The sequence below is a fragment of the Hipposideros armiger genome, unplaced genomic scaffold, assembly GCF_001890085.2.
Source record: "Hipposideros armiger isolate ML-2016 unplaced genomic scaffold, ASM189008v1 scaffold_1152, whole genome shotgun sequence".
Taxonomy (NCBI): domain Eukaryota; kingdom Metazoa; phylum Chordata; class Mammalia; order Chiroptera; family Hipposideridae; genus Hipposideros; species Hipposideros armiger.
The window spans coordinates 218,464-233,998 of NW_017732502.1; the positions used below are offsets into that span (position 1 = coordinate 218,464).

The 15,535-nt window shown below is 34.4% G+C and overlaps 1 long non-coding RNA gene across 1 annotated transcript in view; it reads right to left on the reverse strand.

The window, feature by feature from the left end:
* The window catches only part of LOC109376567 (uncharacterized), a 57,697-nt gene extending 42,718 nt beyond the window's left edge, over positions 1-14,979 (reverse strand). The window contains exon 1 of the long non-coding RNA XR_002122749.1: positions 14,917-14,979. This is a non-coding gene — a long non-coding RNA (uncharacterized LOC109376567). The remainder of the gene's footprint in view (positions 1-14,916) is intronic.
* Between the last annotated feature and the right edge of the window lie 556 nt (positions 14,980-15,535).

Sequence of the window (15,535 nt, forward strand, 5' to 3'; positions counted from 1 at the left end):
AATATATTTCCAGCAGAAATGCATTCATGGTTATATTATTGCTATTAGCCGAAATCTGAAGTCAGCACCAATACACACTTAACAGTTGAATGGATGAATTATTTTAGTATACTCTTACAATGGAAAATGCTTCATGGATTTATCTCACATAATAATATCATACAAAAGAAGTCAAACAAACAAGAATGCACATTGTATGATTCCATTCACAGAAAGGCCAAAAGCTAACCTAAAATCTGATGATAGACATCAGAATAGTGGCTACTTTTCAGGTAGGGGGCATGAAGAAGGCTTCTTCAGTTCTTGTAATATTCTATTGCTTGATCTGGGTGTTGGTTACCATGATGTGTTCTAGTAATCAAAGTTCTTCAGGCTGTGCGTTTATACTTATACTCCAATAAAAATGTTTAGAAAAAGTAAAGTTCAGATGATAGACATATACACAAAATGTTAAAGGGAGTTAAGAATCTGAGGGAAAGGGTGGGAGATGAGGGAGGGGCCTGAAGATGAAATTATGAACGTGGACTGAAATCTGAAGAAATCATTCTAAAGATTTCAATTAATGTTGATTTTTGGAGTGGAGGAGTCATTTAAAAATTCTGATACCCAATGAATTGTCATTATTGGAAATGATTATTTGAGTATCACAGAAAGTTCATATTTTTAGAGAGCTGCCTGCAATACATTTTTCTGCATGATCTTGGTCATCCATGATGGTTCAGAACTTGCGCCATTATAACTATAATTTGCAATAGTTCCTTTGAGAAATGCCTAATATGTGCCCATCAAAACCCATAGTTCAAGTTTCTATCCACTAAGACAACCTAAGAAAACTTCTTTTTTATCCCTACATCCTTGCCTTTTCTCTACTTCCAAAGAATTAGTGTAGTTTCCAGGTTTGAGACTTGAGAATGTACTACTTTCCAAATTAATGACATAGTACTTGTAAAAGTTTTCTTTTTTTTCTTGTAGTAAAACAATATAATTAGATCAATACCCATCTTACTATTTACTTACAACACACTTGCCTCCAAAGTTCAACATGATTTCTTCCTCTTCCATGCTTTATTTCTCTTGACTATACTTCAACCCATTTAAAACCATGGTGTGAAAGAGTCAGACTAGAGTACTAGGACTCATGTTTACATGGTAACAGATATCCATCTTTTAAAAACTTGCATAGCACTTATGATTTTCACTTTATGACTTATTTAATTTTTGTATTCATCAAGGTACTTAGTTCTGGCTGTATTAAAAAATACCCCAATGTCTTCACACAATAAAATTTTCTTTCTCACTTGTATCATAGTCAAATGCAGATTAAGGACTTTCCTTCAAAATTGTGTATATTCTATGTGTCCTTCTCCTCAAAGAATTCCTAACTGGCCATAACCTGATAAAAAATATGTTTTATTTTTGTTATGTGAATCTGTTTCCACATTTTAAAATTGTCTGAGTATATTAAATGAATAATATGTGAATGCATCTTCCCTCCCTATCGTTTCCTTCTCCTCCATGTCATTCTCCCCACAGTTCTTTAAGCTACCTTCCTGCCCTTAAATTATATTTTTCCATAAGATTTTCATTTTTTCCATATTCAAGTTTTCCATGATCAATTATTTTTAAAGACCCCTTACAGACAATTGTAAACAAAATTCCTTTATTTAAACAACAGACAGGAGATAATTAGCTAATGTGTACAGGTGGTAATAACAGACTTTTGGAAGAATATAGTAAATAACAGTTTGTGGAAATTAGTTTTCTTTCAGCTAGGATGATTTGACAGTCTTTGCCAGCACATGCAAAAATTTCATCATGAAGACCTAAGCAAAAAACTAGCCAATTCTGGAGTTTTTGCATATCTGACAGCTCCTATTTTCAGATTTTATTGATGAGATTAAATCTACTAAGTAATAAAGTACTTTGGGGGCTCTTTTCTAATTTGTATTTGATTTTGTTCTCCCACAGGACCAGCAATGAGCAGGAAAGCATTTATAATAATTGTGAGACAGTACGGAAGTAGAGCTCAGCCAGGGTGGTGCATTATTACCATATGCCAGGTAGGCCCACCTGTCTCTAGAATACATGAGGAGTACGGAAAATTCTGAGCCATGGAGTAAAATGGATAATGTGGAACACGTCTTATTTTTCCTCAGTCTGTTTCAGGGTACGTTCATTTTTCAGGGTCTGAATTTCTATTACTTCTCAAACATATATATGTATGTAACACTGTCCAAGTATAGTCACCTAAAACATTACAAAGGCAAATGAGATTAACTTTGAAGCTAATTTATCTCAGCCTTATCAATTTATGTACACTCCGATAATTGAATTGCTCATATGGTATCTGTACATTTAAAACTGAACTTCAATTTCATATTTTGCTGAAGGAATAAAACCTTCCTCTCTTAAAAATCCAGTTTGTATTACACTCCAGGTCAAGAGCCTGATCTCAAGGGAAGGTATTTGGAACAACTAGGGCAGTTATAATGACCTCATGTTATTTTCCTTACGTCTAATAAAAATCTTATAGATTAATAAAGATTTACAACTTTCATGGCATTTTCACATCCATTTTTGTTCTTTATATAGAAAAGGAAACTGAGATTTGTAAACACTATGTTGCAAATGTCAGTCAGCTATTAAACTCTTAAAACACACGTCTTTTGGCTCCTAATCCAGTAGCTATTCCAGTACATTAAACAGTAGTTTGAAGAAATAGAGAGACAGCAGAGTGAGAAGAAAATAGAAAGCAATAAAAGGAAGAGATAAAACAAAAAGGGAAAGCACTCATTTAATTTCCACTTCGAGGACATTTATTGCTTAAGACCTCAAACCACTACTGAGACCTATTCTGAACAGACTGTGCTTTTTCACTCGTCTTATCATTTCAGCCTCACAACAAATCTGGAAATTAAATCACTTATATTAAAAAAAAAGAAAAAAGAAAAAAAATGGAAGCTCAGAGAGATAAAGTAACTTAGCCACGTTATATGGCTAATAATTGGCAGAGCTGAACTAAACCACGGGTCTTTCAGTTAACTCTGCCACATTAAGCCTCCTTGTTAGAATGGTGTAGCAAAGTATATATGTGTGGATATAGGTACATAGATCCTTGCAGACATCTATAGGTAGGAGAATAATAAGACACTGAGTGTTTATATGAGAAGATGGTAAATGTCAATGTAAATATTAGAAATAATGTACTAAAAATGGACACATTATTTTTAACACCTTACCTAATATTTGATCTTGCATATAATTAGAATGCCATTTGTTAATTTTTCCATCCATAATTATCCACCCATAATTCAAACAAATATTTATTCTATAGCTACTATGTGCAAACTCCTTGAAAATGAATCATTACAGATTCTATATAAGCTTATAATCTAATAAGGGAGATGAAATGTCCATAAAATTAATATAAATAGAAAGCAATAATGGCCATAAAAGAGGTATGGATAAAATCCTATGTTTTAGACACAGTCCTATGTCAGGGGAAAGAGTAATTGTTGCTTGAGGGTTTAGTGAAGTTTGTTGGTAATTAGTAAAGTAACTGTTAATGTTAAAGCCACTCAAAATTTGCAGATGGCACGTTCTGTAAATTGGGCAATAAGAATGGAGAGAAGGGGACAAATATAAAATATTGTTGAGAGAGAATCAAGATATTGGATATGATGCAAGGAAGGGGGACTAGTCAAAAATGACAATAATGTTCTGAATCTCAAGAGAATATCGGGGAGGACAAAAGGAACAGAGATCTTAGATGTAAGATTAGGGGATTCATTTTGAGATGGATTCTATTTTATGTACCAATTAGTAAAACAAATGACATTGAAATTGACAAGCACTTATATTTATTTTTAATGTTATTTGTTATAAAAGTAATTTTCCTAGCCTTCCCTTAGAAACTCAGATTTAGGACATCACTCTTGATCTTTGACTATTTCTTCCTGAGCACTTTCCATTCCACTGTCACGATGTCTCCTATGGGTTCTCTTCTCTCCTTTCTATACTCCCACAATTTTCTCGATTGTAGGTACCATGGTGCATAGATATGCATACCCCGCTTTTCTTATCTGGGTATTTCTCACCCATAAAATTACCAGGACTCAGGTTCATCCACCCATCACATTTCGTCTCTTCTCTATTTTGTAGCCTAGTCTGCTAAGTAAACAGCTCCCAGGCATGTTGCTGTTATTTTGTCACTGCTATAGGCTGATGTTATACTATTCCCTGTGTCTGCTGTGGTCACTTGACATGCTACCCAAGGCTGAATACTAGGTGCTTGGCTTGAGCCATGGCTCAAAGCAGTGGTGCTGTGACCTACTGCTTAGGGTTGCTTTTTCTCGTTCCTCTGAAAATGTGTAGGGAAATAGCACTGTCTTAGGGGCTTTCAGAGGGTCTCCATTATAATATATGAGTAGCTTGGGCCCCAAGTGTTTTGTTAAGCTTTTTCCATACCTAGTCTCACTCCCCACATGGCCTTGTATGGTATAAGGGGTGGCAGGGTTCTTGTAATAGCTGTTTGTACCCTGTGCTTCTTCCATCCTCAGTCCCCATTCCAGAATCTAACTCAGCGTGCTAGACCTCTTCATTTCTCATGGTGAATTTTCTGCTGGGAGCCGCATAGAAACTCCCAGTCCATTCTCCTTCAACTTCCACACTTGAAATTTGGCCAAGTTAGGTTCCTTCTAGTCAAATAACTTATCTCTCTCCCAATCATTGGTATAATTATAGTTTTTTTTTTGTTTGTTTTTGTTTTTTCTAAGGATGGTGTTAGCCTTCATAAAAGAAGTCAGTGGTCCTGGTAAGATTGGGTTGGAGTTAGGTCATGTATGGTACCAACATCCCATATTCAACCTTCTTAGGCTCAATAGGGATAACTTGCAATATATTAACTAAATCTGAAAGAAAAAGATCACTTAAAATACTGCCACCATGAAGTTAATTTAATACTTTAACACTCTGTTGTATCTTAACTTTTACATTTAGAAAAATGGAATTAATTTTTCTGATTTACATGCATATATCTATATCTATCTATGTCATCTATCTATCTATCTATCATCTGTCTATCTAATAAATTGAGACATGATTGCTTCTTAGTTTCTTAGTTATCTCTTCTGAAAGTAAAAAGGTCATGCCTGGTCTACCCTAATGAGGTCCCATTAAAAAGCTGGTTGCAGCTACCAGAGAGCAGTCTAAGTGCCTGGGAAGAATTTAAAAAAAAAAAAAAAAGCCCTTCTTGAACTTACTCTAAAGACTCATTCTCTTTTCAGTGGCTGGAATTTAATTACCTTTCTGTGCTCTTCAAGATGCCCCTAAGTAGATAATAGAAAGGAGACTTCAAAGCATAAAATGAATCTGTGCAAATCTAAATTTCTTTTAGTTTAAAAAATCATGCAAGTTTGCTCTCTATAACACTAGTCCATATTTATTAAAAAAAATAAAAATACAGTTAAACTCCCCTACCCTAATCTCTATGCAAAATTGTTGATTTAGATGGTTGGCCTATACTGATGGTAAGGCCTTGGATATCCTGTGGGATACAGAAACTCTAGTTTGAAATTGATTTTAGATAATCCAAAGACAGAGGTGTTAGAGATGCTGTAACCAGGGAGGAATTATACATATTTCCACATTTATGTATTTTGATGATTTTCCTCCAGATTTTTCTTTTTGCTTCTTGTGTTTGGCCTCCTTACTTGATTTTCTATTACCTTTGACCCTATAGAAATGTATATCCGTTTCTTATTGTGCATTTTCTATTCCTGTCTTCAGCTTTCACTACTCCTTAGACAAAGCTTTTCTAACAATTCAACTTCCTCCTTGCTCTAGCCATTAACTGTTGCTGACTCCTGAGTTTTCAATTTAGGCTAATTTCTGCCACTCATGAAACCTATTGTGAGCAAACTCTGTTTTAATAAAACTCCCATGGTTTTTGTCCCAGGATAAATCTAAGGGGATAATGGAAAGCTTAAGAATTCCTTGACGATGACTTCTTTAATAACAGTCAAAGCAACGTCTACCTGAGCATTAGGGTTGAGGGACGATATATTTAATCTGAGTACTTTTGTAGAAGTCATATGTGACATTACATCATTTGTTACCTTTCCTAGAGTTGGAAGACTTTGCTTCATGGACACTTTTCTAATAAACATTTAGACATTCCAACATTCACGCTGATGAATTGTCCTTATGGCTTTCCCAGTTAATGAGAGACATCTACTTCAGCACTTAACCCATAAGGAGACTTAGATGTTAGCTTTCTAATACATTTCATCAGAAAGCACCAGATTGGACAGATTGTGCCAAGCGAGAAGACCTAGCGAGAAGACTGGCTGTAGAAGAGCAGCGAATTCATATCTAAAGAACATTGCGCTTGTTCTGTGTGCAGTGTTTATAAAAATATTATCAGCAGTGCACATTTTCAATCTAGTGAAAATTTGGCAGCACCACTGAAATCCTTTCTAGCAGAGCATTCAGAATGACTTTAAATAAACAGAGCCGGCAGCCAGGAAATGCAAACTTCAGCAGATTTACTGCAGTAAGTGATAGCTACCAAAAGGCTCTTATCCCTGGTTAGAGTTAAATAATTTACTCCTCACTACCATTAAATGCTTTAAAATTATCTCTGTGCATTTACGTGTGTGTGCTTATTTCAGTATAATTATTCCTTCTTGCCACTCTTGATGTTAAATCCTGAAAGTGGATCATGTTCTCCCTGGGTTATTAGTATATAATTTGCCCTCCAGTTAACTGCCCCCGCCTGCATGTACAGAGTCACAGCTGTGAATGACTCCCAGAGAGTCGTTAACTAATTAGCAACCAGACACTACTAAATAAAAAAGTTAGAGTGGAGCCTTTAACCGGCAGGCTCCTACAAGTATATATAAAGCTTTGTTTTGTTTTTCAGGTTAAGCTTAATAACACATTTCTAACAGCGTGGACTGTTTCACATAGTTACCAAGTAGCCTTTTTTTCTATTTCTTTTTCACATACTGTTATTCTTAATTCATTTTTAAAAGAATATTAGAGTCCTTTCACATTCATTCTACCTATACAGCGATTTTGTTCCTTTTCCTCCTTTTTTACCGTATTCTTATAAATTAAGAAAATGTACCCATTTTCACTCACGTGGTAATAATGCCAAAATCTTTCATTTCAAATCATTTTTCCATTTCCTTTATCCAACTTTCATTCAACAGACTGCTTGATATGTGTCTGGAAGTCTACTAGGCAATGCGTTTATAGAGAGTTTACATGCATTTTTGGGGATTTAATGGACTAATTTATTTGAAACACACAAATTAATGCCTGGTTTGTAGTTAGTGCCTTACACATCTCTGGTACTATTATTATTGTTCTTGTTGTCTCATAACTGCGGTCCAAAGGGATGAAATTATTTTCCCAACATGATATATCTCCTTTGGAGCATCTGCTTAGTAGTTGGCTCAGCTTTTTTTACTCATAACACTTACAATTGTATTATGCTTCTCCTGTCTTCTTGTGAGACGAGCAGCGTAAGTATAATTATACCCATTTCACAGATTGAGGAAACTGGCTCTGAAGAGTTAAGGACTAGTCAGAATTCTAGAGCTAGTAAATGTAGAGTTTGGATTACAACTTTGCAATTGAATGTCTAGCCCAACATGCTCACTGTAATGCCAGAAACAGATATAAAAAAGATGAATGTCAGCATGCATCCTTGCTGAAATAGGTCTGAGTTTAAAGCTTCACATGTGGATATTGATTACCTTTATTCTTTTAAAAAACCACTACTAAAAATCCAAAGCTTGAAAATAAAATTGAGCACGATGGGCCATTGTTACCTCTTGGCAGTGCTGCCCACATTAGCAATGAAGGTTCATTTCCCATAATCTCTGATTCCAGAAATACTCATCTGTGAATCAGAGCATCCTGGTTAATCTCTTTTATATTGATGAAGTGCAATGATACTTGCACTCAAAGTGTATCAACTCAATATGTAGGAATAGATTTCTACCAAACGATAGGAGATTAAATTTCAAGAAAGGAGATACTATTTATCTAATAATTAAACTCCATAACTGCAAAACTTATTATCTGCACATATTGTGTGAAGTACTTAGGATACCATATTTACTTAGTCTTACTGTATAAGAAATATATAGAAAGAATGTGCTTATAGGTGTTAAAACTTTTAATAATGGAAATTTTAAAACATGGTTTTAGTTTTCATAGTTTAAATAACCAAGTTCCCTCCTCTAAGAACCGAAACTCAGGCCTTTTTCTATTCTAGTCAAATTTATTTTCAGGGTCTAGATACTGGCAGAATGTTGTAAAAATTTATCATGACCTACTAATACGATAAACATCTTGATTTTTATTGTTATGTCCTTCCTAAAATTCCTACACTATCCTATTAAAAGTAAAGGTCTGTATTTTGGCATTAAATTAAGTTGTCATAATTCTTCTTTCAAAGGTGAAATCGCACTGTGTCGCTTTATCTTTTTTATTAAGTGTTGATCAATGGACTTTTATTGTATTCGAAGTGGTATGCTTGAAGTTTCTCTGAAGATAACAAACACAAATGCTTATCTTCATTCTCTGGAAACACTAATTTTAAATGCTCAAATCTGGCCTCGATTTATTGAACAATGGGTTCACGATAATGTGAGCAACCCAATATGTTTATTAGGTCATTTCTTCAGGAAGTGGTGATTCATTCTCTTGAAAAAGTAAATACCAAGCAACTGGTGAATGATGTTTTTTCCTCAGGTAGCAGATTTCTTTCATTGAGTTTGTTAAATTAGTGTTATCTGCCATCATTGAAACGTAACCCTGTACATTTAAAAAAATTGCTGATGCAAGACTATACTTTTGGGTTATATTTTAGCAACCATAATGCCAAAAAGTAAGATATTTACATGATGTCTGAGTTTTCAGCACTGGTGATTACCTCTCCCAATATTTTCTTTTAAGAATAACTGTCTAGTGATAGCAGTAGAATTTGCTAGGGAACTCGTGATTGTATAACTTAGATAAAGCTGTTCTTTCTCTATCATGTCTTCCTTTCCCTCCTACGTTGCCTTGCCACCTTTTCCTGGAGCAATTTTGAGACTTTCAAAGGTCCTTGATGTTCCTCATTGAGATGCTCCACACACATCATATCTAACATGCTTAAAATGTTCCCTTTCCCCAAATATAAAATTGATATGTAACTGTTATATATGTATAGGATACAGTTAATTGAAGAACCTAACATTACAATTTGTAAACCTTTATGTAGTTTGAATTTTGATTTTGAAATTTAAAAATTTTAAATCCAATGCCTTTTATGTTAAAACTTTAGCTGTTACTGTGGATCCTTTCAAAGTTACAGCACTCTTGCCTTGGTTCTATGGTGATAATAACTCTTTTTCTTTTCTCTTCTGCTTCCACTGCACATATTAGATTCATTTTTCTACTACTTCTATAAGTTTTTTTTCTTTCATTGTCATTTTCACGATCTCCAGCTACCCCCAAACAATTTTATTTCTGACACCCCTTTCTACCATCCAAAATCTCTACTACTTGTCATTTATTTTGAAATATATTATTTTTTTGTTTCTTTTTAAATCTCTAAGTTCAGTTGTATCTTCTCTTTCATCAGCATGTGTAAATTGTATCCCCTCAGGCATCAGTTTATGTGACGTGGAATATATGTGGTGTTTTCTTGGAGAACCAGTGTCTTATCATTGGGTTTTCCTCCCAGTGAATATCCTCTGAACACTTACAGTAGTCCATTTTACTTTGTTGTTATTATTTGCTGATATCTATGCTAACTTTCACTATTTCTTCCTTTCTCATTCAGTAAGTCAACAAATAGAATTTTGGAATATTGTGTACTTTACTAAGTTCCTAAGTTTAAATGTTTTAACATTTTAGAATAGAGCGTATATTAGTAATCAGCTTTCTAGGGCTTCCATAACAAAATACCAGACAGGGTGGCTTCAACAACAGAAATTTATTTTCTCATGCCTCTAGCTGCTAAATGCCTGAGATCGAAGTATCAGCAGGGTTGGTTGATTTCTTCTGAGGCCTCTCTCCTTGGCCATCTTTTCTTTCTATATCCACATGGTCTTTCTTCTGTGTTGTAATCTTATAAGCACACTAGTCATGTTAGATTTGTGGCTACCCCAATGACCTCATTTTAACCTTAATTACCTCTTTTAAGACCCTATCTCTAAATACTGTCACATTCTGAGGTAATGGGGGTTAGGACTTGAACATATGAATTATGTTGGGGACTCAATTCATCCCATAACAGAAAAAGACTTCCCTGCCCTACCCGCACACACTAGTCAGTTCTCCAAATCTTGAGATGTCATCTGCATTGCCTGCAATGGTTAAACATGTGAGACATCTATTCTACATATCACTTCCCTAGTCTGCTCTCTGCTATTCCTGTTCTTTTGGCTACTGACTATCAGTTTGGTAGACTCTAGGGTACCTTAGTTCTGTGCTGGTCTACCTCAGTTATTCTAATATAGAAGAGATGAAAATTTCTTTTTTTTTATGTGAACACAAAACCAGGAGCTGGAACTATAGTAGTGTACAAGCTAATGTTCTTGTTTTCATGGATGTTTATTCTATGAGGGTGGGGGACAACCAGTAAATCAGTACATATAAGAAATATGGGGAAGAGAAGTAGCTTTTTGTATTAAAATAATAGGATAAAAGATCCCCATTGATAATTTGACAGTGCTGCTAATGGAATCACAAGACCAAGTCATGGATTTCAAGGGAAGAATATGCTAGTCAGAACAATAAGTAAGATCTCCAGGGGAAAGAGGGTTACTTTACTTGTTCAAGGACATGAGCAGTCATTTATTCATTCAATAAATATTTAAACATTTTGTTAGCACCCACCATGTGCTTCACAGAGCCCTTGGTTTGGATGATTTAGAAGTGAGCAAAAATAGACATGAAGTGAAAAGTCAAATTGGGTAAATGGATTTTAATCACATCAATATATATACAGTTAAATTGTAACACTTGCTGTGAAGAGAAGTACAGGAGCAAAGAGAATTTGAACTGTACAACAAATTAGAATTGACTGCATGGCAGAATGGGCACTTGGATTTCTATCTGAAGAATGAGTAGGAATTGTCTAGGTGAAGAGGGGAAGGAATATTGACTGACAGGGGAGTGTGATCAGGTTTGAGAGCTGAAGAGATTGTCTTTTTCCAGAGAATGGAAAATACCCCGTTGGAAGTCTCTCCGTGAACATTCTAGAGAACACTTTCTTTTCCTATCATTCTGCCATGCTACTTTCAGGGCAAGCTGAGTGGAGTTACCTCACTATGTCACTCATAAACCTGTACTGGATATTAAAATAGCACTGGGTCTCCTGTAATCATTAAAATAATTATTTGAATAAGAGACCAGGTGAAGCATCGTGTCATCAGGGTAAGAATGGGATTTGTCAGGGACAGTGCCCTGGAGGAGATGTGTGTAATGAGCTGAGACCAAAGGAAAAGTGGAGGTTTGGTGTCAGGGAAATGTGACTGCTTCGCTCACTGTGGAAAGAGCCACAGACTCAGAGGAGATAGACTAAGAGTGTAACATAATTAGTACAAATCCACCTATCAGTTAGTCCTACTTTTCAAAAATAATTGTGGTTATCTCTTTTTCTTGGGTTTCAGATACTCAAGATGATCTGCTTTCTGCATCTGTTACTTATATCTACTCCGAAAATCTCCTAAATTGTTGCTGTTTTACCTTCCATGTGGCTGCTCCCTTCCCAGAGCTACACCTTCCAATTATACCCTGGTTAGCCTTCATTATAATTACAGTTGACCCTTGAGCAACATGGTTTTGAACTATGCAGGTCCACTTATACGTGGGTTTTTTTTCAATAAACATTGTTCATGTATTTTCTCTTCCTTACCATTTTCTTAATAACATATTCTTTTCTCTAGGTTACTTTATTATACAAATACAGTACATAATACATATAACATACAAACATGTGTTAATCGACTGACTGTTTATGTTATTAGCAAGGCTTCCAGGCAACATTAAGCTATTAGTAGGTAAGTTTTTGGAATAAAAAAAATTACACACGGATTTTTCACTGAGTGGGGTACAGTGCCCCTAATTGCCTTTTGTTCAAAGGTCAACCATACTAATTTTTTGAAACCAACATGCTAGCCTCTGCTTTTTACAGTCATCCACTCTTCTACTGCTCCCTTGGGCTTCTTTCTGACTGTTTTAGTATGACGCGAAGTCTGGTTCTTTCTAATTTTTAATTCAATTTAAAAACACTTTTAGTATTGTTTTTGTAGTATCTCACCTTGCAAGTTATCACAGAATTATTCTTTCAGCAAAAAGGTTTATATTTAAAGAAGCCAGATAATTGCATTTATTTTAATTAGTCCTGTAGACAGAAAAAAACAACAACAAATGAGAAAACTAATAGATGAGTTTTCTTTATAGAGTTTTTCTTTTTTTAGGTATATATATATATATATACACACACACACATATATATATATATATACTATACAGTATATATATATATATATATATATATACACACATTATATGTATATATGTATATATAATTTATGTATTATGTATATAGCCAAAAAATGTGTACACATTTTAAGAAAGAAAAGTATTAAAATTGTAATACCTGATATACGTGTATCCTGATTACAAAGGATGAATACAAGTCACATTTGACTTCTGCAATTACAAGAGGTGCTCAAGGTGGTTCCTATCAGCAACCAGACACTTCTGATTATGGCGAACTACTGCTTGAGCAACGCTGACCAAAGTGTCCACTGGTATACATTTTTTGGCACCCCCGGTATATACACACATAAATTGTGAACTTTCTGAAGGCAAAGGCTTTGACATAGTCAATTTCCATACTCAGCACCTAGCCCCAGTCTAGACCAATAAAACATGTTTAATAAATGACTAAATATATAATATATGGGAAAAGAGCAACTGGAAAATGATCTATATTACATATCCCAGTAAAGGTTGGGATCCCATAAAGATATGATGTTTTTTGTGGGTTCTATTCAGATTCTTTTTAACAAAGTTTTTTTTTTTTTTTAAATCAGTGGTTCTCAATCTTACATGTGCCTCAGTTTCACCTGTAGGGCTAGATAAAGCATAGGTTGCTGGGCCCCACTCCCAGAATTTCTGATTTAGTAGGAATTTCTGATTCCAACAAATTCCCAGGAGATGCTGCTGATCAGGGGACCTCACCGTGAGAACCACTTCTTTAAAATGCCATGTCACAAAAGGACAGGGAGAAAGGGAGAAAACCTGAGACTTTATTGGTCTTAAGGTAAAGGTACATTTTTCTCTTGCAATTTGGCTCTTCACTCTAGTGAGGCTGCTGCATATCTCTTCTTGATTTCATCTACAGATTTCTACATCTCACTCACGGATAGGACTAAGCTTTTGAAGGGAAATTAACATTTTAATTTTAATCAAAAACACATAAACATAGAAGATGAGAATTTGCTCAGCTTTAACTGCTTCCTACACAGGTGAAATAATTGCTACCCCTGGGTGTTTTAGAGAAATGAGAAAAAGTGGTTATAATAATTTTACAGATTAAATTAAAATAGTGTATGTATAGTAATTTTATGAGGTTGCACATCAAATCAATGAGGGCCAGATGGTTTATTTAACAAATGTAGTAAGAAAATTGGGTAACTATTTTATCTCATACAATACACCAATATAAATTCTAAATGTAATATCAATATGATATATTAAAAAATATTATATAAGGTGACTTAAAGAAAATAAAGGTTCACCTTTAATATTCCTATTAATTTTTATAATTTATTTAGTATATAGTGTTTAAATAATCTTGGAGGGGGGAAGCGATTCTAGACATGAACCTATGAAAGCAATCATAAAAGAAGATTTACAGGTTTGAGTAAGCAAAAAACCAAACAAACAAATACACAGAGAGGTACTCTGTCAAAAAACATAATAAACAAAACTGCTGGTAGGAAGGAAAATTGTTACAGAATTTTAAAAATATATTTTAACTGTTTATGTTACAAAGTCTTGAAGTCTTTTGGTTTTTATAATCTTTCGACAGGTTTCAAGTAAATTATTCTAGGGAAATATTTATGGAGATACGTAAATGGATAATATAACAGTGTGCATCACAGGCTATTTGTAACAGCAAGCCAATGAGTGACAATACTGTAATAGAGCATCATATAGCGATTGAAAAAGTATTGTAGAAAGTTACTTTCTGCCGTGAAAACTATGGGTGCAATACAGTGTGTAATGAAAAACAAAGAGTGCAAAATTATATGTAGAAAATTATTCTATTTTGTTTGTAAAATATCTGTTTTCAGGATATAGATTGAAAAACTGTGAATCAAAATTTTAATAGTATATATTGACCTCTGCATTATAGGATTATATGTGATCTTTTTTTCTTTTAACTTACCCATGTTTTCTAAATATTTTATAAAAATTTGTGTTATTTTTTGAAATTTAACAATGTGAAACAATTTGTATAATTCTATTTTTTTTTCACACATAGCTACATAAAACCCTCTTGGCCCCATCGTGATCCTCAGCTTTGAATTGTTTCATTATGTAGAGGGGAAAAGTTGAGAATTTATCTCTGGGGTCCTTAGGAATTTTCTCTATGCAATTTGTAATAGATTCGGATGGCTGTCCAATATAAACTTCACTCCATGGCTCCCTTTCCTCTCTGTTCTAGTTCCTATGTGAAGACATAAAAATATGACTCTCCCAAATTATTTTACATTTTGGCTGAAAGAAATGGTTTCGGTGGAGATATCTAAAATGTTCTCGTATCTGTTTTGTTTAATAACCCTCTTCCTCCTAATTGTAAAAGGAAAACTAAAAAGTAACAAAAAAGATACATACTTGTTTGGAAAATACTTTTAGAGATCACTGTCTCCAACTGTGCTTGTTCTCGCTGTCTGTTATGGTCCATTAGATAAACATGGTGTTCAACAGCCAGGCAGTTGTTGATATATTTGGCAACACTGATAATGTGATCTATGTTTAGGAGGAAGTGGATGCGTCATTCCACCGGGGCAGAGGGTTTCTGAATGTGACTGTTCTTCTCTCAAGGAAAAGTTAGGTCATTGAACCTGAAGTTCTCACTGAGAATTTGGGCATGTTTAGGTCGTCAGGTGTGCTTTTCTTTGTTGCATTTGTTGGAATTTTAGATTAATCGTTGGGCTTATTCTAAGAGGCAGCAAGTACTAACTGAGAAAGCAAACCTGGGAGCTTTTGACTCTTGAGGGTATTACTAGTGTAAGAAGGAAAATGGAGGGGCTTGTTATCTTAACATATTTTTTAAATAGCAATCAATCACAGTTTTTGGTGTTTTCATTTGTGAACTGTAAGTTTAAAGACATACATACAAAAAAACCCTCAAATCTCAAAGGTCTCTCTCCTATGTGTACATATGTTTTATATATATGTAGTTTGTGTTTGTGTGTGATATATACAAATACACACATGGACTATATATAGA